The 25298-nt window shown below is 36.9% G+C and overlaps 1 protein-coding gene across 4 annotated transcripts in view; it reads right to left on the reverse strand.

The window, feature by feature from the left end:
* LOC131426486 (uncharacterized) overlaps window positions 1–25298 on the reverse strand; it is a 570323-nt gene that overhangs the window by 420738 nt on the left and 124287 nt on the right. Inside the window, exon 1 of one of the 4 annotated variants that reach the window (XM_058589252.1) lies at window positions 20537–20676. The exons of the other annotated variants lie outside the window; for them this stretch is intronic. The gene's annotated coding sequence lies outside the window, so the exon portion shown is untranslated. Of the gene's footprint in view, window positions 1–20536; window positions 20677–25298 lie in introns of those variants that run through there. 4 annotated transcript variants of the gene reach the window in all.

The following is a 25298-nucleotide window of genomic DNA, read 5'->3' on the forward strand; positions in this document are numbered from 1 at the left end:
GATATGACTCGTCCGGGGAACAATGGTCATAACAAATCGATTGCTTGTTGAGCTGTATGACATGTTGCACCGTCCTGTTGAAACCAGTAGCCATTCAAACCATTTTCGCGAACTATGGGCATCACAAAATCATTTATCATGGCTCGTTAACGATCGCCATGAACAGTTTTCCTTGCTCTGTCATCGTCTTAGAGAAAATAGGGACCAATCACCATATCCGCACAAACACCACACCAAACTGTAACTTTTTTGTTGTATTGATTTTTAATTACCTAGTTGAGGGTTTTTAGTGGCATAGAACGGACAATTTTGCTTATAAAAGCATCCATTTAACATGAAATATACCTGGTGTGGTTGGTTTTCACAATTAGGAAGTTATTTTGAATGTAAAGCTGAACAATTTGTGTGTTTTTTTTAACGGTGTGCACTGTTCCATGGTAAAATTGTCTTGGAATGACGCTTTTAACGCGGTATATCATTAGCCGATCTGATAATTTTGTCAAAAGTTATTAGGTTGTCCGATATGACCATTTTAAAAGGGCCATCCTGTATTTCAAATGTATTATTTTGAATTTAAAATAATAATTTTGAATTTTAAAAACAGAATTTGGAGTTCGGAACTGAGTTTCAAATTTACAGCTTTGTTGTTCGAATTCCGAAATTCAAAAATTTAATTTGTCTCGCGTCTGAAATGAAAATTTTTAAGTTTTGAATAATAAAACGTTAACTAGCATTACATGTGCTACTTTGTAGAAATTTCACCTCTAATTTTACAAAGTATTATAAACGATTCGACTTTCTCATATAGAAAAAAAAACACATTGGAGTCAGATTGTAATTGCTGAAAAGTAACTTTTAAACTCAAACCAGTGTAATTCTTCGTGGAATCATACACCACGTGCAATGCTTCGTGCATGCAGTCATTTATCCGAGTTGCAAATTAGAGGTTTGGTTTGTTTTCAAATATGCCCGACGTTGGCGGCCTTTTTTCAAGGAAAAACTACAGTTGTAAAGTTTATTCAAGATAGAGTTGTTAGGGAAAACATTTTTTTTTTTCAAAAAACAGTTTTTAGTGCATTTGGGAACTCACTTATCATTGTCGTCTTTGTCGGTTTTCGGTTGGTATCAGGTGTACAACATTGCTTCCGCCGTTTTTTTTTTCCAAAGTCTAAAGCTTCATTGCGAAAAAGTGCTTACAGATGTATTATTCAAAGTATTGTCCGTCGCTAGCGACAACTTTCTCCCATCTTTCCGGCAACTTTCGGATCGTGGCTCGAAAAAAGGAGTCCTCTTTTGACGCTATCCTTGAAGCAATCCATTTTTCCAACTCTTCGGAGGATTGAAAATGTTGATCTACCAGGCCGTGTGCCATCGAACGGAATAGGTGGAAGTCAGAAGGGGCGACATCTGGGGAATACGGCGGGTGGGGCAAGACTTTCCATTTCAGCGTTTCCAGGTACTTTTTAACCACTTTTGCGACGTGAGGCCGAGCATTGTCGTGGCTGGGATGACTTTGTATCGATTATCGGATTATAGTATCGAACCACCGTTTACGATTCGATGTAAAAACCCCTTACGATTTTGTCCTCGAAGCAGTTGCTCACATACAAATAGACGGCGCTCGATGTCCCTCGGTTTCAACTCGTACGGCACCCAGTTTCCTTCTTTCTGAATCATACCCAGGGCCTTGAGACGTTTTGAAATGGCTTGCTGACTCCCTCCCAACGATTCGGAAAGCTCTTCTTGGGTTCGGCACGAATCTTCATCAAGTAATGCTTCTAGTTGTCTTTGAAGGTGTTTTCTCTTCCACCACCATGTTTGTCTTCGACATCGAAATCACCATTTTTAAAACGTTGAAACCACCCCCGACACGTTCTTTTACTCAGAGCAGCATCACCGAAAGTTTCTGAGAGCATTCGATGCGCTTCAGCTGCATTTTTTTCCGAATTGTAACAGAAAAGTAAAACTTCCCGCAAATGGCGAGAATTGGGCACATAAACAGACATTTTCGAGCGTAAAAAATACGAAAACAAGAACAACTGTCACTGAAATGGCGATGACAATTCGTTAGACACTGTACACACTCACTTTAAAGGCATTATCATCTATGTATTTTGACCAGCCTCAGCCGGTACAGCCACCTATCGGAAAACGGCATAAGCAAAGTTGTACACCTGATAGTTTGTTTTAGTCAATGTTGTCCAAATTTTTCATTTCATTTTATTTAGTCGTTAAAGGAGTTTAATGTGACCTTTTATATTTTGACTGTTTCTTAAATTCTCCGTAGATACATTCTTACCAGGATAATGTTGAACGGGTTTCTCTAGTAAGGCACAAATCTTTTTTTTATCAAACGATCCAGATCAGTACCGTAAGTCGCTGTTCATAACAATCTAGATAAAATGAGCTACTTGAGCCTGAAGAGGCATTTACAGCTTGCAAAGTAATTTCCATTACGCCGCCTGAAGTCCCCTCTCGAGAGCACCGTAACAACAGCAACGATAATCATACGGATAATGAGTTTCATCGTAGAACCTTTCGTTTTCCGCTGTCCACCTTTCCGAAATGGGGCTGCTGACGCGCGGGCGAATCTAGATGGCCTCTGTCTGACCAAGCTGAGCACTCTCCTGGTCTTCTCAATAACGTCAATCGTCGAACCGTTCCCTCCCACTGAACATGGCGTATTAATTGATTTACTGGACCGAGCAAATGGCTCTTCCGATTGAAGTGTTCCAATTCGGAAAGAAGACAGAATAAGACATGCCGACAGCGCTGGATGCGGAAGTCGGCCACCAGGCCGAAGAACCGGCAAACGATAAATCTTGAACAGTGCGCGCCATCGAAACTAATTTAATTCATACTCACGGGAAAGTCATCTATCTTGAGAACGGAAGCTCGGAAGTACAACAATAAGCTGTGGGAACCGGCTGCACTTTTGGAGAGGGAATGGTCCAGGATCACGCCCAGGCCACCAGCGATAATGATTCCAACACCCGGCCCGGACGAGTGGACGACGGAAGGAACAAAGGAAGCAAGCGAAAGCGTTTGTTGGTCCCTCCCTCCGCCTGCCATTTCCTCCCGTCCAGCTTTCAGTCATTCGATAGACGAAACATAATTTGCTAACAGCTTCCCCCTGGTGGAAATTCACACACACACACCAGCTACGATGACGGTGATGCCATTGCCGTTGCCGCTGCAGGCAAACTCGAAGCACCTATTCACCAGAGGATAATCCGAGAATCCAGCCACCTTCCGGCGGATCTCAACGAGAGGAAATTTACGGGAAAACTTGTTCTGATTCGATCCCGTCTTAAGTCACGTAGTGTTCCTGGGAATAAACACAAACCTCTCCGGGCTCAGGTTGAGGAGGAGGAGGAGGAGGGTGTTTGGAAATTCGCACTCCGAATGACTTTCTATACTTCACCCAGCCACAACCGCAGAACCGAACAAGCAGACCGTTGCCTGCCTTGCCGAAGAAGAGAATAACAAGTTGCACCGTTCAACAGAATGGAAAAATTAATTAAATTGCATTTTATTACATTGGCTGTGTGCTCTATGAATGAAGCTACTGTCGAGGTCGGGAGAGTCGGTTCCCGCGGAAAAACGGAAAGTTGGATGCTGAGTGGGGGTGGTGGAGGCGAGCCATCGAATGAACGCGTGATGTATTTTTACGTGGCACAGGCAGTTTGCGGGCTGTGATTAATTTAATTTTCGTTTGAAGTTCACAAGTTGAAGGCAGTCTGGAGAATGGAAGAAAATGGGAAGCCAAAAATCTTGTCGTGGAAATCAATATTTGGCTATTCAACAAAAGAAAAACATCGATTATATCAAGGAAAACTGAAAGATTGCTGCAAAAATCAACTTGCCACTGAGCAACCCCTCGTTAACAGAGAGAGAGAGAGAGAGAGAGAGAGAGAGAACGAGAATCCGTAATTCCGTAACCGTGCTCCAGTGGTTTTCCGGACGTGAACGAAGTCCGTCCTCAATCCGCAACGTAGAAACACATTCCGTGCTAATTCTCGCTTCATTTGAGTACCGCATTCCAGGGTCGGCTTAACCTCGTCTTCCGGGGTGCATGTTGCCGAGCTGTACTATTTCCACTGTTTCCTCGATTTGTTCGCCCCCTTGAATAGCCTCGTGCCTCGTTCCGTTACAGTCAAGTCAAATGCAACATGAACGAACGAATCCCAAGTTCCCTTACATGAAATACTTCAATCCGTCCCTTCGGTAAGGCTTTAAAATATCTTCCTTCACTCTATCCGAGAAGCGCCTTCTACGGCAAACGCAGGCGATGATAACGACGACGATGACGCGACGTCGGTGATGCGATGGTGCCGATGATAATGGGTCTGATTCAGCAAATATCCTGTTCCTTCGGTGTACATTTTGCTATCGTGCGTCGTCACCGGAGATGGTAATGCCACGGACCGGATGTTATTCCAGAGCAATAGAAACACCACCAGTTTTTCGCTACCTCGCCGAAATAGAATGCGACGTTTCGTTGTGACTTTTTCCTCTGACGAAGCACTTTGATGATTCTGCAGAAAAAGTCACGGGAATATGATTTGACTAAACTACAAATTGTTCATGGTCATGTTCAACTCAAATGATACCTGTAGTAACTGCAAACCAGAGCTATTTTAAGTCATTTTCATTGACTCAAAATAGATGGAAACAACGAGAAATTAATGTCACTCTCAGCTTTGCTTGCAAACTATGAGAACGATATCCATGTCTAGTCAATGACATAAACGGAACGGTTATTAAAATTGTGCTCTCTCTTTCATTTGCCCTGTCAGTCATTTGCGGTTTTCAGTGAAAATCCATAGTATGCAATGTCGGTATCCAACCGAAGCTTTGAGAATCGAAAATGACAGAAAAAGGTTTCACAATGACTTCTACCCGTTGGTGTTCGAATTTGTAGAAGTTTTGGTTTCCAAAGAGGTTTTGGGATGAAATTACTTCGATTTGTCATATTTTAATCACTTTTTATAGCCAAGCGCGTCACAGATTTTCAATACATCGATGAAAGAATAAGAATTGAAATTCTGCTGAAATGCTCACTGAAGACGTTAATTTGGTGTCGTCTTGTCATAAAGACTGTCCCAGAAAGTATGAACGCACTTTGATTTCGCTGTAAATAATTCACAAGTGTTAGATATTCAAATTTTATTCAATATGCTGATAATATTAGACTACAACAACAGAATATTATTCTCGACATTTGCTACTTACCCAATGTAGACTAGCTGGCGCACCTTCTTGCGAACGTTCCTCATTAAATACCGTACAGACTTCTTGGCGACAAGTTTTGATACTCAACCTTTTTTGAACTGTTGAATGGTTTCGGCTGCCGAGACATGTTTCCTAAGATGTGCCTTCGTTAATGCCCAAAATTCCTCAATTGGTCGAAGTTGTGGGCAATTTGGTGGATTCATGTCTTTTGGGACGAAAGTGACATTTTTGGTAGTATACCATTCTACCGTTGATTTCGAGTAGTGGCAAGAAGCAAGATCTAGCCAGAAAACAACAGGATCCTTGTGGCTTCGAATCATTGGTAGAAGTCGTTTTTGTAAACATTCCTTGATGTATATTTCGTTCATTGAAGCAGTGGTGATGAAGGGTTTCGAAATTTTACCGCAGCTTCAAATTGCTTGACAGACCATAGCTTTCTTACCAAATTTTTCGACTTCAATGTCTCGGACTGGTTTTTATTACTTGCCCTTCTCGCACCGTATAATATTGTGGTCCCGGCAAGGATTTGTAATCGAGTTTCACGTAGGTTTCGTCGTCCATGATTATGGAGTTCAAATTTCCAGCAAGAATCGTATTGTACAGCTTTCGAACCCTCGACCTGATCGACGCTTCTTGTTCCGGACTACATTTTGGTTGTTTCTGCTTCTCATAGGTTCGAAGATTCTAACGTTCTTTAGTACGAAGATCATTTGACTTCGAAGGGCCCACTTTGTTGGCCACATCTCGAACTGAAACCTCCTTCTTTTGCTCGAACGCCTTCAGTATACGTTTATCGAACTGAGGGTTAACAGGACCTTTTTTCGACGGCTTTTTCACTCACTACTACCATTTTTGACATTTTTCTCAGTGACAGTCCGCGTGCACAGACCATTTGTACACAATTTTCCGACATTGTTCTGCTGAAAGCCCACGCATTTCGAAACAAACTAATGAAAACGAATAAACAACTGCATAAGTGGTTAGAGAAGAGTGTAAACAACAGGACACAGCCATAAAAATTGACAGATTCTGAACCATTGCGAAATGGCAGCGGTTTTTGGTTGCGTTCATACTTTCTGGGACAGTCTGTACAGAGTGAAACAGTACTCGGTTAGGTCATCTCTGAGGAAACGAAAAGAAGTACTTCTGAAACCGAAATCTGGGAACCGGTATAATCGAAGTTGATTCGAGAAAAGTGACTTCCATTTTTGAGTTTATGACTTCAATCTTCGGTCCTTCTACAAAAACCCAAGAACAAGGAAACCCAAATTAATGTTTGGTCGTCTACTGACAATGACAATGAGAATTTTTTTTACATGTTTCGTTTTGCCACTTTAAGTGACGGTATCCAATTTTTAACACACTTCACCATATAATTCTGGAACCGTAAGTCGGGTCCGAATGAAATTAGGAAGTTTTGTATGGGACAATGAGACGATTCATTTGTATCTAAGTTTGTTCAAATCGATCACGCCATCTCTGAGTGAGAAAAGTGAGGAAGTAATTTGAAATAAGATTTTTTTTCACTAATCACGCTGTAACTCCGGAACCGGGAGTCGGATCAAAATAAAATTCAGGACCTTGGTATAGGACAATTGTACCTTTCATTTGAGAAAAAAAAGTGCACTCATTTTCATTTTTTTTGCACATATCACCCTGTAATTCCGGAACCGAAAGTCGAATTCGAATAAAATTCAGGAACTTTGTGTAGGGTTACAAGATCTTTTATTTGAATCTAAGTTCATGAAAATCAGTTCAACCATCTCCGAGAAAAGTCAGTGCAAACAAATGTTACATACATACATACATACACAAACATACTTACATACAGACATTTTGCCTACTCGACGAACTGAGACGAATGGTATATGACACTCGGCCCTCCGGGTCTCGGTTCAAAAGTCGGTTCTCACAGTGATTGCATAACCTTTTTGTATGAGAAAAGCAAAACTAATTTATTAAATAGTACAAAAGTTATAAACTGAATTTTATGAAAAATAAGAAAAAATAATGAAATCAACACCAAAAACCAAAGGTCACAAATCAACAGAAATGGAAACCGCGAATCAAAAGGAGGATACCTAATTGAGTAAAATGAATTGTATAAAAAATGGAATCAAATAAAAAATCAACAGCCAGAAGTAAAGACAAAATTTAAAAGAAAAATATAATCGGCAAACAGTTCCGATTTTAGTCAAATACTGAAGAGCTAAAACTGTAAAACAAGGATGGCTTTTTTCGTATCAAAGAACGTTCACTGGCAACTCTTCAACGATTGAATCAGTGCCATCAAAGAGAGTTGGAAATCATTGCAACAACAAAAACCCGGCATGGCTCATTTAACATAGAATCGACACCAGTGCAAGAGCGAATTTCTCTAGATGACCTGTCTGAGAATCAACGGCTAGCACGCTGCTGTGGGGATCCTCTCTGAAGCAACAAACGGTCGCTTATTCTCGTTTCGCGCAACAATAGTATGAGAATCATCGACTCGATTTTCTGCGATAATTGTTATTTTGCGATACTCTCTTGGGAAATTCCACACAGCAACGATCATTATCAGACTGTAAATTTTTTTGAGGGCCGTGAAATACTCAGAGTATGAAGTGGAGCGAAGGAATGTAGAAAAATTCTCTCGCGGTTCATGCATCTCTTGTTCTTGTAGCATCTTCTACCGGATTGAAAATGTTGTATACAATATAGATAGCAATATAGTAGCTTCTGTCAAATTTTCGGCAATCAACAACGCTGCTGTAAAATTTAAAGAAATAAAGTCATGAGTCATGAATAAAAAAAATTAATTCGAAAAGTCCTAATTCAAACGTTAAAAATTTACAGTTCACAATTTAAAATTCAAAATGCAAAACAAAAGTCGAAAACTAGAAGTTCAAAATCCCAGTCTGAGTTTTCGTTTCCAAAGTTCAACATGAACATGAAAAGTTATAATTCAAAAATCGAGAGTCCAAAGACATTAGCAAAAAATGGAAATCAAACGAAAATCAATGTTACGAGTGAAAACTAGATAGCCAAACAAATGAAAAAGAGAAATTCGTAGATCAGAAATCAATAGTCAGTCACAGGACAAAGTTTAAAACCCAAGAGTTCATAACCAGAACATTGAAATTTCAACCGATAAGGATGGCATCGTCGTGATTTATTAAGAAAAAATATATAAAAAAAATTTAAATTTCAAAGTAGAAAATAGAAATGACAGGAAAACGACGAAAGTCAAGAAAAATAAGTCAAATATAGAAATAACAAAGTAACGAGCCACGACTACAGCCTAAAGCCAAACATCAAGAGACAAAATAAGAAGTCAAAAGTCAAACGGCCGTCGAGAAATAAAGAGTGATTTTTAAGAGGATTCAATTTAAAAAAAAATATTGAAAAAATTGATGAAATCTCAACAATTCATGCAAATGTTGGCCGCGGCCCCGCTTTAGATGACCAATGCACAAGGTCCAATTTTGGCACACACTCTCTCCAACATATCGGTCGGTATTTCACGAATAAATGCTTCAATGTTGACTTCCAGTGCGTAAATCGTTGCTGGTTTATTCATCCTTGCAGGCATGCACTTTAACATGGCCCCACAAGAAATAGACCAAAGGTGTTAAATCACACGATCTAGGCGGCCAACTGACGGGCCCAAAACGTGACAAAAACTGTTCACCGAAGGCGGCTCTCAATTTGGTCAATTTGGTTTCGCGTGCCGTGTGGGATGTGGCACCGTCTTGTTGAAATCACATGTCAGACATGTCCAATTCCCAATGTTGGGTAGAAAAAAAAATCGTCAAGCGTGAAAGTCCTAGTTAGTAGAACAACACGTTCAATATTATAAGTGAAAATTTTAAAAACAAAATTCTATTTAAAATCAGTAGCATAAAGCCACAAATCCTAGATTTATTATCATTAGGCACAATAAATTTGTAAAAGAAACCGAACAAAAAATCATTGGTTAGAACGCAGTAAAATTGAAAGTGAAAACAAAAGTTGAGTCGAAATTTGAAAGAAAAAAAAATCAGTAAACAGTCACTACAATTTCAAATACGAAGAATGCAAGTACCTAAAAGATTTGTCTGAAATCTCTGAAAATCCACACATAAAAAGTAAGATGTTTATACAGAGAAAAAGTTATAAACCACAAATCTATTTTCAGATACCTGAAATTAAAGTTCTAATTTAGCAACAAACATCTGACATGAAGTCAGATAATAAAAATTAGAAAAATGAAACTTAGATATCAAACGCAAAAAATTAATAGTCGAGAATAAATAACTCTGCAGGTCAAAGTTCAATATCAAAATAGATAGAGTTTGAAGAGTGAAAACGGATTGAGTTTGAAGAGAAAAAATGTAAGTCAAAATATATGACAAAAAATAAACAAATGAAAGAGGAAATAGAAGAAGTTATAAACTAAAGTCTGAAGTCAAAATTCATAAGGCAAAAGTTAAAAAATTAGTATCAAAAGTCAATGGTTATAAGATAAAACCAGAAAGTCAAAATTGGAAAAGAGAAACTAAGAGTCAGATAATAAAAGGCAAAATTAAAAGTCTACAGGCCAAAGTTTAAAATTAAAATTCAAAGACGAATACAAAAATACAAGTGTTGAACAAGACAAAGGACGAAAACCAAAAAATATAAGTCAAAAGTTGTGACTCAAAGGCAGAGCAGTAAAGTTTAACATCAAAAGTAAAACATAAATTGTAAAGAGTTTAAATGCCGTCGAAATGCTAAAAGCCAAAAATTTCTATAGAAATATTAAGGAGTGTATCGAAAATAAGCTATCCACAAATTTTTCTTTCGAATTATGATAAAAAACGATATTTGATTCAAACTAAAAATTGACATACAAAAGGTTAAACTCGAGCATAATGAAAACCGGATGAAATTTAAATCATTCCTTCACGAATTTTCGAACTTTTGATCGAACGCTTTTCATCAAGTTCCGGACAAGCTTGAGCCCAAATTTTTGGGAACTCCTGCTTGTTCCCAGCTGCCTTACCAGTCTTCTTGAAGACCCTCTTCACGATTGCCCATTAACATTCGATGGGTCGAAGCTGAGGGCAATTTTGAGGATTGATATTTTTCTCAACGAAATTTATAAAAAATTTTCTCAACGAAATTTATATAAATTATTTATATTAAATCCGCAAGCCAATTGAGAGTGGTTTTGGCATAGTGAGACGACGCTAAATCCGGCCAAAACAGTGGAGGTGTACTATGCTTCTTATATAAAGGCTGCAATCTCTTCTGGAGACACTCAGATCGATAGATTTCTGCATTTATAGTTCCGATAGTGTAAAAAATGGTTGACTTCAAACCACAGGAACATATTGCTTGCCATACCAGTACCTTTCGACCGAATTTCTCCACTTGAATCGACCTGTCCGCATCGCTCACATCCTCCCCAACGACGACAGTTAGGTATTGTGGACCTGGAAGAGCTTTTGAGTCCTCATTTAGAGTTATGTCCATCAAAACGCATGCATCCGGACACTGCAAAATACGCGAATACAATTTCCGGGCCCTTGTTGCTGCTCGCTTCTTCTGTTCTACACTTTGTTTCGAGATTTTCCGCTTCTTGTAGGTCTTTAGGTGATTTCGCCTCTTGATACGCTGGATCATTCCGACACTCGTTTCTGCTTTTTTGGCCAAATCACGTATTGACATTGATTTGTTCTTCATTATTAGAGATACCACTTTCTGGTCCAGTTTCGAATTGGAAGAACCGGGTTTTCTCCCTCTTCCTAGTAGCTCATCCAAAGAATAGTGTTCCCCAAACTTATTAATGATGGTTTTTACACTGACATGATGAATTCCAAACCGCTTTGCCAATTTTCGCATAGTAATAACTTTCTTACTTAGCCATGTGTCCAGAACCTTAATTTTAACTTCCTCTTCAATACGCGACACTTTAAAAACGCAGATTCCGAACCGCACAAACAAGTGAACAAACGAAAGCTGACAGTCAAACGCACAGCATGCTGGGATCTGAGCATAAAAAACATGCGTACAACACAAATGTATGTGGAAAGCTTATTTTCAATACACTCCTTAATTGTCGACTGAAACAATCAACCAAAAAAAAAGCATCGGCTTACATACTAAACATCACCTAAACACTTGAATGTAGTTTTTCCGAATAAGAACAAAAAATTAAAATCCCAATGACGCCCCCTCTTCAATTCCCAGTCCCACATGGTACTGAACCGAATTAGGGCTCACGATGAAAACTCATACCGACCGACAGGCAAGTGCAAATGGAGTGACTTGTCAAATGAATCGACAGAAATGGTTTTGCGTCGAGTATTCCGGATATCCATGAGGGCAACGAACGAACGAACGGACCTGATTGTCTTTCGGTGCTTCTAAACAGACATGTAACTCTGGAGGAAGCCTACTATGATATCCTGATTGGTGGTCCAAAATCCACGGGAAAGACAGGGTTTTGGGGCTTCAGTAGTCCCACCGTCCCCCCCGATGTAAGATGAATTGAGAACGTTGCAATGTCATTTCTCATCCGGCAGCTGCATAATATTCAAACATGAAGGGAGTACAGATTGGAACTGACGTTCCGATGGTGCAATTTATGAAAGTTATCCCCACTCGAGGTTAGAGCTGGAATGACAAAGTGGCACACGACACACACGAGGATGGGGCCGGAAAGACATTCGGGAAATGGAATCTATCTGTTGCAGGTGTTAGTTTCTGGATTCGACTTTGATGATTCTATATGTCTTCCGGACGCCACGTCGGCTAGGGTGGCTGGCTTCTAGGGGGTTCGGAAAAGCTTGCTAAACAAAGATTCTGTACCATGTTTATTGAATTTGAATTTTCCCATCAGAAAAGGATGATGGAAAATTGTTTTTTTTACAGCCTGCCGTATCAGACAGGATAGGGCCTCCTCCCTTTTCGAAACTGGAAAACATTTTCCCAGCACCACCCGATTCCAAACTCATCCCGACGGCTATGTATATTGGAATGGAGATTAAACTGTAATGGATAGAAGAATAGAGCCGAGCCGGAAGCGATATTCGAATATTAAACCCATCCTCTCTTCTTCCTCGATGATGCGAATGAACGCCCCAGTCGAGACTGTCACACACTACTCTTCCTCTGTTCTGCTTCGGAAGCAGTACGAGATCTTCGGAGACTGAATTTTCAAAATTGGCTCAAACATTTGCTTGCTATTGTAATAGAATATATCCTGCTGATTCGATGGGACTGTTAACTTGATATGAAGTCATAAATTTAATTAATTTATGACTATCCTCTCATATCCGGGCCCCACACATGTCACTCTTTTCGTTGGCCAAGTCAAACAAAAAGCGATTCCGCTACTGGGGACTACTGCTTTCGGATGAATGAATCCGGCTCGAGAAGTAGTAGTCCACTCTAGGGAAGGATTGTTGTTGAGTAGAGAGAAGCCTAATCCTCTTTGTGTTTTTGTTGGCAAATCTTGTGCAAATCCACTCAAGTTGCAACTTTAATTGCGGTTAAAACCTGGTATGCAACAATGTTGAGAAGCTTTCTACTAAAAGGAGTATGTCCTAAAACATAATAGTTAATGAATATTTAGATTGTTTCATGCGGATTATAAATACCACTTGACTGCATATTCAGGCCACGACATTCACATGTAGAGAAACTGGGTTTCTGATTGATACTCTTCTCTTACCTGAAAGTAGAAAAAACAAAAAACTGCATTAATTTAAATTGTATTTTGTGATGTGATGTGATGTGATGTGAAGTGAAGCCACCATCAGTTCAAGGACTTGCCAGTGGATGCGGGTAGACTTAGAGTAGCCCCGATATGACTCATCCATTCACCTTCTTACTATAGCTGTTACCGAAAAGCGAACAAAAAGGGTTGGGCGGATACGTAAGTAGAGTCACTTACTCGTATTCCGCGGGAATAAAAGATGCTCTTCCAACCATAATATCCAGTGCATGGATGAAGCATATCGGTATACATGCTTGAACCCGCCTTATGGTTTGTTTGAGAAGGGCGCGTCAGACTCATGTCAAACCTTCAGAAGAAAACAAGTTTCCTTCAAGTGACGACTTGGGCTGGCTATCCACAATCCCTCGTCCAGTCATCAATTCGTCCGATACCCTGATGCTCCCTCCTCTTTACGCCCCCGTGCAAAATATTTTATATTGATGAATACAATGAAACATAGTGTAATGAAATTAATATAACATAAAATGATATAATAGATTACAAAATAATATAATATAACATAATATACTATAATATATTTTAATTAATTATAATATAATACAATGTCATACAATATAATATAATATATTACAAAACACGATATAAAATAACAGTTAATGTAGAGTGTCAGTTATGCTCTTCTATCTTCGCAATACTGCAGGAAGTAGAATATTTCTCTTCTAATAACAATAATAATATCTACATCTATAAAAATAATATATGTTATTATTATTGATGACAAATTAATAATAATAACAATAAATATAATTATGAAAATAACAATAAAAAACAATATAATATAGTACAATGAATTATATAATAAATAATAGAATAAATAAAATGATATGTTGCGATATGCTATGATATTCTATTACTTGAATTTATATGTCATTTCTCATCCTCTCATTCTGCCATCAACGCCTTCCATAGACCATTTGTCACCACAGACACACGTGTAGGCATGAAACAGGAACCAGTGAGAACCAAGCTCACCTTGTGACGACCTTGATATTTAATTGAAAGTTACTTTAAAAATGATAACTTATAAGGAAAACAAATTTATATTTTGCGCAGAGGTACGTAGTACTACTCATAATAAACCCTATAATATAATATAATATAATACAACATAATGCAATACAATAAAACATAATATAATAGAACACAATATAATATAATATAATATAATAAAATATATTATAATATAATACAATATAATGTGATATAATGCAATGCAGTATAATACCATACAACATAGTATATAATAACATAAAATAGTGTAAGACGATAATATATGAAATAATATGCTATGATACAATATAACAGTTAATGTCGCAGTGTAAGTTAAGTTACGCTCTTCTAATAATAATAATAATAATAATAATAATAATAATACATAAACAACACAATTATATGTTGTAATATACTATGATAAACACTGCACTTTAGGATGGGCTTCAACCTACAAGCCATTTCGCACCCTCTCATTCTGCTACTAACGCAGAAGGCGATAGCACCCAGTCGACGCCGTTCTATTGATCAAATGTCATCATAGATGCTCGGGGAGGCATGAGATAGGGACTTGTGAGGACTTAGTTATCTCACCATTTGACGACCTGCATTAATTTAAATTGTATTTTTCTCATAAAATCTCAGCAAAATCAAATGACTATTATAAAAAAAATTATTGTGAAAATCAATGAAACTGGCTCAAAAATATTCGCATATAATATATCTCGCAAAAATCACTAAATCAAGAAAAAAATAAAATGAGCAGAAAAATTAATCAAAGCTAATAAGAATAGAAGAATAAAAGACAAATAAAGTAAGAATAAACCAGAAAAAGACAGTGGCAAATTGAAAAAATTAGGAGACCACAAATAAGACTGCTAAACTGATATAATAATTACCAGGGAGAACCCTATTAAACCGTTCGAACTGTTGACGTAGGACTACACAACTATTGTCGAAGGAAGGCACTGCTAAAATTTGTTCTGAATATTCTAGCAACCGTTTTCTTGTGCTTCATTTAAAATACCACTTACAATCTTTGGAAAACGGCCATTGTTGCAAAACGCAAAAGCAGGTTTTTTTTTCCTATTATGACATTTCGTCTTCGACTCATCAGAGCATTAGCAGTTTATGTTGAACTGCTGACAGTAAGCAGAACTTTCAAAACCGAGTGTTTTAATAATTTTACAACCCTTTTTTCCTGCACACAATTTTTCACAATTTGAATAAAAAATTAAAAGCTCACAATATTTCTTGATACATCGCCTTTAACTCGTCAGTACTTGAAAAGTTCAGGGTTGAACTGCTGTGCCACTTAGCAGTTCAGGCGTGACATTCTTTCAATTTTTACTATTTTGACTATTTTTGTTATTTTAACTATTTCCTTAATTTTTACTATTTTCACTATCTGTATTAGTCTGGCCTATTTTACTGTTTTGGCTATTTCTGCTAATTTTTTAATTTCTATTCTTTTTACTATTTTTACTAATTTTACTATTCCTACATTTTTCACCTTTTTGACAATATTTATTATTTTTTACAATTTTCACTAGTTTTAATCTTCTTACTATTCGTACTAATTTTACAATTTTTACTTGTTTCGCGGTTTTCACTATTTTTTTAACTATTTTCACTATTTTTACTATTTCAACTATTTTCACCATTTTTACTATTCTTACTTTTTTACGATTTGCATTATTTTTATTTATTTTACAATTTTCTTTTTAAATTAATCTTTTTTAATTTTACTTATTCTACTGTTTTTATTATTATTGCAGTTTTCACTAATTTTACTATTTTTTTTAACTATTTTTACATTTTTTACTAGTTTTAGTATTTTGATTAATTTTGTAATTGTACTAAATTTACTATTTTCACATTTTTACCATTTCAACTATTTTTGCCATTTTTACTATTTTAAAATTTTTACTTAATTAACTTTTTTTGCTAATTTAACCTTTTCTATTCTTTTAACTAATTTGAATGTTATTTTAATTTTTCAATTTTTACCATTTTCACTTGTTTTCAAATGTTTATTATTTTTGCAATTTTTACTAGTTTTAGTATTTTAACTAGTTTTTCTGTTTTTAATATTTTCACTATTTTTATTTTTACTAATTTTACTATATTTTTTCATTGTTTTTTACTTATACTAATCTTACTATTTTTACAATTTTTACTATTTTTGCCATTTTTACTATTTTTATTATTTTCATTACTATTTTTACTTTTTTATAATTTTCACAATATTTACTATTTTTACTTATTCTACTTCTTTTGCTATTTTACTTATTTTAATGTTTTACTATTTTTCGAAATTTCACTATTTTTATTCTTTTTACTATTTTCACTGATTTTATTGTTTTTATATTTTTTTACTGTTTTCATTATTTTAACTATTTTTACGATATTCATTATTTTTAAAACATGAGTTATTTTAACATTTTTTCACTTTTTACTAGTTTTAGTGTTTTGACTATTTTTGTATTTGTACTAATTGAACTATTCTTACTATTTTCACTATTTTTACAATTTTTACTATTTAAACTATTTTTACCATTTTTACTATTTTTTTGCTTTTTGCCTTTCTTACATAGAAAGGTTATGCAATCACTGTGAAAACCGACTTTCGAACCGAGGCCCGGAGGGCCGAGTGTCATATACCATTCGACTCAGCTCGTCGAGTACGCAAAATGTCTGTGTCTGTGTGTGTGTGTATGTGCGTATGTGCGTATCTAACGTTTTTTTTAACTAACTTTTCTTAGAGATGGCTGAACCGATTTTCACAAACTTAGATTCAAATGAAAGGTCTCGAGGTCCCATAAAAAAATCCTGAATATTATTTGGATCCGACTTCCGGTTCGGGAGTTATGAGGTAAAATGTGCAAAAAAAGAAAATATGTGTTCCAACTTTTCTCATAGATGGCGCGACCGATTTTCTCAAACTTAGGTTCAAATGAAAGGTCCTGTGGTTCCATACGTAATTCCTGAATTTCATGCGGATCCGACTTCCAGATCCGGAAATATAGGGTAAAGTGTATTAAAAATTGTATACCATCACTTAAAATGGGAAAAAACCTTAAAAAAAATTCCAAATCGACCTCAAATCTTTTCCAATTGATAGTTTTTATCAGTAGACGATCAAACAAACCGATTTCAGTTGTTATTTTAAGAATCGAAGAAAATTATTTTGAAGAATACCACAGTATTATATATGATAGTATGATTAATATGAGAAAGGCATCATTACACTAGTAGGTGGATTAAAACAGGTTTTTACTGTTTCCATTACTTCAACTATTTTTAACATTTTCACTCGTTTTCAGATATATATCATTTTCATAATTTTTACTAGTTTTAGTAAATTTTAACTTATTTAACTATTATTTTAATTTAGTTTATTTTACTCTTTTTACTATTTATGCAATTTTCACTAATTTTCTATTTCTATTCTTTTACTAATTTTACTGTTTATACTGATTTTACTATTTTTACCATTGTACTATTTCTACTATTTTAACAATTTTTACTTTTTTTCCTTTTTTCTATTTTTAACATTTTTACTATTTTTACTATTTTATTTTTTTTCTATTTTTAATATTTTTACTACTTATTTTACTGTTTTTACTAAATTTATTAATTTAACTTATTCTACTGCTTTCATTACTTATGATATTTTTGTTATTTTTACTAATGTTATTATTTTTACTCTTCATTATTTTATCAATTTTCAATATTTCTATTACTTCCACTGTTTTTGTTCAAAATTTCATCACTTTAAGACTTCAAGACTCTAAGACTAAATTTTCAAAGTATCTCTATAATGAATCATTTGGGGCATATACAGGGTTGTTACGGTCGCGCGGATTTCGCGGTTTTCGCGGATTTTCGCGGATTTGGCGCGGTTTCTGCTAAGATTTTGATGCTATGGCGCGGATTTCGCGCGAATTTCGAAAAACATCATTCCACAAAATTCTTTGCAAATTTTTGAAACTTGTGAGTTTTATGAAACCATAAAAAATTAAAGATGGGCGAACGTTTCAGCAATTGATCGAGATGGCCGAATTTTCCCTTGATAAAACTAAAATTTACTAGAAGGCGGTTCTAGCCAATGTTTTCTACAGTGGACAAAATTTCGAATTTATGCTTTTCGATCTCGAGTGATACAAGTTGCTATTTCAACATTATGCACTCAAGGATATTGATGTCAGATGGAAGATATCGTCTCAGTGATCATACATTCAATAATGCAAAGAACGTAATAAATGGAATGCGATTCTTCAATAATATGGTAACTTCTATAATATTGTTGCTTTGTGCGCTGTATCGAAGCTGTTTGAAATTATAGTTCTGGATTTTATAACACATAGTTGCTCTGACTACATATCAGAGACTCAGCTTGGATCCATTCCAAAGCTTTCAACTTCCCCTGCTGCGTTCGACGAAATCAATCATCGCATAACGATCTCCAAGTTAAGTAGACTGGGATTAAATGGATCATTTTTTAATTGGCTTCGATCATATCTAACTGGTTATGAAATGATAGTAAAAAAAGGAGCCTGTACAACCTCACCAAGTGCTGTTACATCTGGAGTTCCTCAAGGAAGTCGTCTTGGACCTTTTATAATTCTATTGTAGCTCAACGATCTTAATTTTTCGATCAAGTGTATGAAACTATCGTACTTTCGTATTTCATATTTCAAAATGGTTTAAACGCCACTAAATGCTCCGTCGTCTCTTTTTGTAGCAAAAAGTCTGTATTCAAGTTCGACTATAATATGCTACAAACTGTTCTCGAACACGCATCGTCTGTTAAGGACCTGGGTGTTCTGGAAACCAAGTTATATTTTAAAGAGCACATAGAGCTTTCAATTGTTACAATTTGACATTCGACGTCGTAGTTTTCCTATTTTTTTCTTCGGATTCCCTATATTAGAACTAATTATGGATATAACGAGCTCATTGCTAGCATGTGCCTCATATTTAACAAATGTTTCAATTCCTTCGACTTTCATTTATCACGTAATGTTATCAAGAAATCGTTTCTTATGTTACGTCTCATTAGATGTAGTTACTATAGAAGCACTAGATTTAAGCAAATGTATCATTTGGATGATTTTGATCTATTGATGCAAAAGATGAGGAGTTTTTATGCCTGCTGGAGAACAAGTTTGATAGAAACTAATTCCAGTGGGCTTTTCCCTGATCCAAATAAAAGATGATTTCCTCCTCCGACATTCAGAGTAAAGTCTGGCAACAGAAGAAGGCGCTATTATAATTGAAACTGATATTAAAAAGAGAGAATCAGATCATCTTGATGTGGTTTACCTAAAAATTCTTCTTACCAAGAAGGAAATGTTTGCCGAGCAAAAAGATGTCGAAGCAAAAAAAAATATCTACGATGAAATCTGTTTCACTTCTTTCAAAATCACAAGTGTAAGCATTTTTATTTTTACTGTAACATTTTTCGTACATCAGGGAGTATTAATTAAGGATCAAGAATAAACCATGCAGTGCAACGAGTTTATTAAAGTGACTTGCAGGATTGAGGTTCAAACAATCAGTTTTAACAATAATTTATTCTCAAATGAATGTTAAACCTGACATTTTGTATTATATCTCAGTTTTGAACAATTTTTCACCAACGTTTGATGGAAAATTGCTTACATTTTTTTATGAATATAGATTTTAATCCTCTAATAACAAAAAGTTGGCAACACTGCTTCAAATCATTTGTATTTGATTGCGCTACACAAAATAAGCAAAACTAAATATTTTCTGTTACAAAAGTAGTTTTACGACAACATGCCATTTCCATTGCCTTTCGCATGTTTAATTAAAGGTTCCCATTTTACGAGTTTACTTATAGAAGCTACGAAAAAACAAGGAAATTCATATTCCTAATCAAATGTGTCAGTGGAAGTAAGCTGAAACTGAGATAATTTTTCTCGAGCAGTTTCAAGGAAAACCGAAGAGTTCTGGACTAAGACACTTTTCTTGAATTGCAATTTTAAGCAGAATGAACTGATTGGTTTATTTTTCAACCATATGGAAGATTTATTGATTAAAATCAGTAAAAGAAGCGCCGGAATTTGTTTTTTACGCACATATTGTTGACATTACTCATACGCTTGCAAAAAGTCTTGCTTCTTAACTAAGGGCATCGAAAAAGATGAAGAATAAAAATGAAATCGTTTTCATTGCGTTTCTCGAAGTGACGTGCTGTATGCGGACTTATTTATTGTGTTCATATGACAAACTTATGCAGATTTTTAAATTATATTTTAGTGAATTTTCAAGTACTGCGTAAAGTATCACCTGCGTAAAACTAGTTGTCTAACGCTTCACTCGAATATCGCGCGTTTCAGTGTTCGACTTCGCGCGGATTTCGCGCGTTTTGATTTTGAAATTTTTCGTAACAACCCTGCATATAATCAAAACATTTAAATTTTCAAACATTGTATTTTTTCAAGAGCAATCCAGTTGTCTTAATAACGACAGAGACGAAGTGACTTGTAGTACTTCTGAGTGCAAAAAAAAATCAAGATTCATAAAGCGCCTTACCTCTACACATCGTGAATCGGCCCGTGGCACTCCTTGATGTCGGTGTCCTTAGCTCGCACGTAACAACACGGGGGAACCGGATCGACACCGGTTCGTTCGATTTCAATCTGCACGTAATCCACACCGGGTGTATCCGCGGTCACCCCCGGAACTATCTGCGTCTGCAGTGCACTCGCTAAGTCGCAGGGATTCTCCAGCAGACTGAACTGACTAGCACTTCGCTGTTGTTGGTGGTGGTGGTGGTGCAGCTGTTCCTGTTCCAACTGTCGCAGCAGGTGCTGATGTTCGGCACAGCAAGCACAGAACGGCGGCACCAACGGCGTGGACACCAGCACCGGTGATTCCTTCAGACTTAGAACCTCCTCCAGAGCACAGTCGACGAGTAGATCCTCCCCGCTGGAGACGGGACTGTGGAATCGATGATTCCCCACGGATACGTCGGCGGCACTGAGCAGCGAACCGACGCTGTATCTTCGGAAACGCACCGTCTCACCCGTGCAGGTTGTCGTCGTACCGCAGCTGGCTTTGACACAACCGGCCTTACCGTTACCACCATTGAAACCTTTCGCCGAACCTCGAATCGCACTGAGCGAAGGTGGGGGCAGATAATACACCAAACAGGTCACCCCGACCAGAAATAGGAAAAAGATAAACACTATGTCGAACATGAGTAGCGAGTTCAGGGTCATAAACTGCATATCTTGAACTGGGATATTCGAGGCACAGGGGCCTGCTTTATTGGGGGTCTTCCGTGACCTCCGATTTACTCCGTTCAAATCGTCATACACCGCTCCGTCACTGTTCTACGATGCCCTTGTTGAACACATTCATCGAGTCGGTTTCGTTTCGATTTTTTTCCTTATTTGTCACTTTGTTAACTGTTAGTTGCTGCGGCTAATGATCTGTCAAGAAGCGGTTTCGGTTCGGTTATCAACCGCCTGCCGGCGGGTGTAAAGTTCGTAGCAGCACATAACGGTGGATTTGTGAACATATTATTTTCTTTTTGTGATGAAAAATGCAACCCCGACCATCAGCCTTGACTCTCAAATATTTAATAAGAATATGAATTTTTCTTCACATATCTTCCCACCGGCGCTGGGGTTCATTGGCAATTCCAGTAAGTCTTCAAATTCCGCCGCCTTCCCAATCCCCTAACCCGGCAGGATGATGACAGCATCAGCTGGGTTGAAGACCAGAGTGTGACGTGCTGCTGCCGAACGGTGGGTGCGATTCTGGTAGGGGGGAGTAAATCGATTATACAGTTTTATGAAATGGAAAAGTGACACAGACGAGACAGGAGAGAAGTCTAATCACGGACGGAAAATAATAACAACAACAACAACATCAATAACAATAACGCCTACAGTGACAATATTGAAACGACATTGACTCATCTAGGAGAAACGGGGGGACTCTCGGCTGGGGTTGCGTTTCTTCCGCCCCTTGAGACTGGAAACCGAGGAAATGCCATGGAATAAGAAATTTACTAATATTGACACTGTGGAAATTACTATCTGCCTGTTGGTTGTTGGTTCCCTGGGTACTGCTTCCAGACCCGGAGCGTAGTTTATCGAGCAATAGAAAATTGCTAAGTAGATTGACTTCCTGATTGTGTTACGATTGGGTAATGGAGTTTTGATGGATGAGGACAGAAGGGTTCACACAACCCGATCAAGTTAAATAAGTGTACGATTTGAGATAGGCGAGTTTTAAATTTGAACCTTTTCCCAAAACGTCAAATGTTAATTAAATTTAAAAAAGGCGGGTGGGTAATGTCAGTGACATAATTAAATGACGTGAATACGAATACAATGGATTGTTGAAAGGATCACTGGACATCCGTGTTCTGAAATTGAATTCGAGATCAGGATTTTGGTTCGGCGCTAAATCCTGAACCTGAATCCTAGTCTGCAACTGAATTTTACCTACAGAATTACGATCCAGTATTCAGTTTACAAATTTTAGATCCATAATTCAGTTCCGAAATTCAGTTCTAAAATTACAATTGTGGAACTGAATTTCGAAACCACATTCTAGATCTGCATTCTGGAACTGAATTCTGGGGTCCTGAATTTCGGTCTGAAGTTCCTGAGCTTCAGATTCAGAACTCAGTTTCGGAATTCTTTCAAATCAAAAATTCAGATCCAGATCTTGAATCAAAACCCGTAACCCAATTCCAGATTACAATCCAGGTCCGAATCGCTCAGAATCCAGGTCCGAAATTCGACTATGGCTTTGGATTCTGGACGAACTTTCTAGATCTGGGTTCTGAAAATCTTGAATTTCACATCTGAGCTCTAGAATTGGATTCGGGTCTTAACTGAACGAGTCAACTACGCAGGCTAAAATGAAAGTATCAAATTTTTACCTTCTTTACTTATCAAACATTTTAGAAAATTTTCGGGTTATTTGTAGTTATTTACTACTACTAACAATTGTTTATCATATCTCCGAAGACGTGAAGAAAAAATTGTGTTGATACATTCAAAAAAATACAAAAATAAAATTCACAATCAAAAACTTATCACTCACACTTATAATACATTTTGAAAAGGCGCTCCAAAGTAAAGCAAGACGTATTCACGGAAAAAGTGGGTGGCTAATGTCAGAGACATAACCGGATGACGTGAATACGAATGAAACTAACACGTTTCTTCACACTTCTGAATATCTAAAATCGTTCTCATAAGTTGATAGGTCGTATGAATTGTCCAAGGTTTCATTTCTTTAATTACAGAATTGTAACGTAACATTGTAAGTAGTGTATCAAAAATAAGCTATCCACATACATTTGTGTTGTACGCATGTATTTGTGATGGTTTTTTATGCTCAGATCACAGCATGCTGTGCGTTTGGCTGTCAGCTTTCGTTTGTTTACTTGTTTTTGCGGTTGAAATTTTGCGTTTTCAAAATGTCGCGTAGTGAAAATTAAGGTTCTGGACACATGGCTAAGTGAGAAGGGTAATACTATGCGAAAATTTGCGAAACGGTTTGAAATTCATCATGCCAGTGTTAAAACCATCATTAATAAGTTTGGGAAACACTATTCTTTGGATGAGCTACCAGGAAGAGGCAGAAAACCCGGTTCTTCCAACCCGAAACTGGACCAGAAAGTGGTATCTCTAATCATGAAGAACAAATCAATGTCAATACGTGATTTGGCCAAAAAAGCAGAAACGAGTGTCGGAATGATCCAGCGTATCAAGAGGCGAAATCACCTGAAGACCTACAAGAAGCAGAAAATCTTGAAACAAAGTGTAGAACAGAAGAAGCGAGCAGCAAAAAGGGTCTGGAAATTGTATTCGCGTCTTTTGCCGAATGCATGCGTTTTGATGGACGATGAGATTTATGTAAAGGAGAACTCAAAAACCCTTCCAGGTTCACAATACTTTACTGTCGTCTTTGGGGAGGGTGTGAGCGATGCGGACAGGTCGATTCAAGTGGAGAAATATATGTTCCTGTGGTTTGAAGTCAACCATTTTTTACACTACCGGAACTATAAATGCAGAAATCTATTGATCTGAGTGTCTCCAGAAGAGATTACTGCCTTTATAGAAGAAGCATAGTACACCTCCACTGTTTTGGCCGGATTTAGCGTCTGCTTACTATGCCAAAACCACTCTCATCTGGCTTGCGGAAAAGGGTATAAATTTGGTTGAAAAAAATATTAATCCACAAAATTGCCCTCAGCTTCGACCCATCGAACGCTACTAGGCAATCGTGAAGAGGGTCTTCAAGAAGACTGGAAAGTCAGCTGGGAACATGCAGGAGTTCGAAAAAATTGGGCTCAAGCGTCCAAAAATGCGATGGAACACTTGTCCGGAACTTGATGAAGAGCGTTCGATAAAAAGTTCGAAAATTCGTGAAGGAATAACTTAAATTTCATCCGGTTTTCATTATGCTCAAGTTTAACCTCGTACATTATAGGATAAAATTTTTAGTTTGAATAAAATATCGTTTTTTATCATAATTTGATGGATAAATTTGTGGATTGCTTATTGTCGATACACTCCTTACTTAGTACTACAAATTTACAGATTTTTGCCCAAAATGAAAGAATTGGGCATGTCTGACATGTAGTTTCAACAAGACGGTGCCACATCCCCCACGGAACGCGATCTCAATTTGAGTAAATTGAGAGCCGCCTTCGGTGAACAAACCGTGTGGTTTAACGCCTTTGGTCTATTTCTCGTGGGGCCATGTTAAGGCTCATGTCTACGAGGTTAAACGAGCAACGATTAACGCACTGGAAGCCAATATTGGAAGTTGAAGAGAGAGTGTGCCAAAATTGGACCTTACGCATGGGCCATCTAAAGCGGAGCCGCGGCCAACTTTTGCATGAAATCATCTTCAAACATTAAATTATATGTATCGTTCTATAGATGTCAATGAAGATTTCATCATTTTTTTCAAATTATTTGTTTTTTTTAATGATTCTCGGTTTAAATCCCAGTCGTTACCAATCGCTTTTGTATGTTTTCATTAATTTCTTAGTCATACAATTTTCAAATCGTCAGTAAAATTGACTTTTGTTACAACTGATTCAATGGATCATTTTAACCGGTTTCGTTCCTTAGAAATCGATGTTTTTTTTTACAGGGGGCCTTTTGATCAGTACTTCCGAAGTTTTCAACTTGGAAATCGTTGACCGGAATTACTAAAATTATTTTCTTTGGCCATCAAATCGCAATTTTATTAAACAGATGGCTTTACTAACCAGATCTAGACAATTTACTCTGTTTTATAGTGTCGCCAAATGTCT

The sequence above is a fragment of the Malaya genurostris genome, chromosome 1 (assembly GCF_030247185.1).
Source record: "Malaya genurostris strain Urasoe2022 chromosome 1, Malgen_1.1, whole genome shotgun sequence".
NCBI classification, from domain to species: Eukaryota; Metazoa; Arthropoda; class Insecta; order Diptera; family Culicidae; genus Malaya; species Malaya genurostris.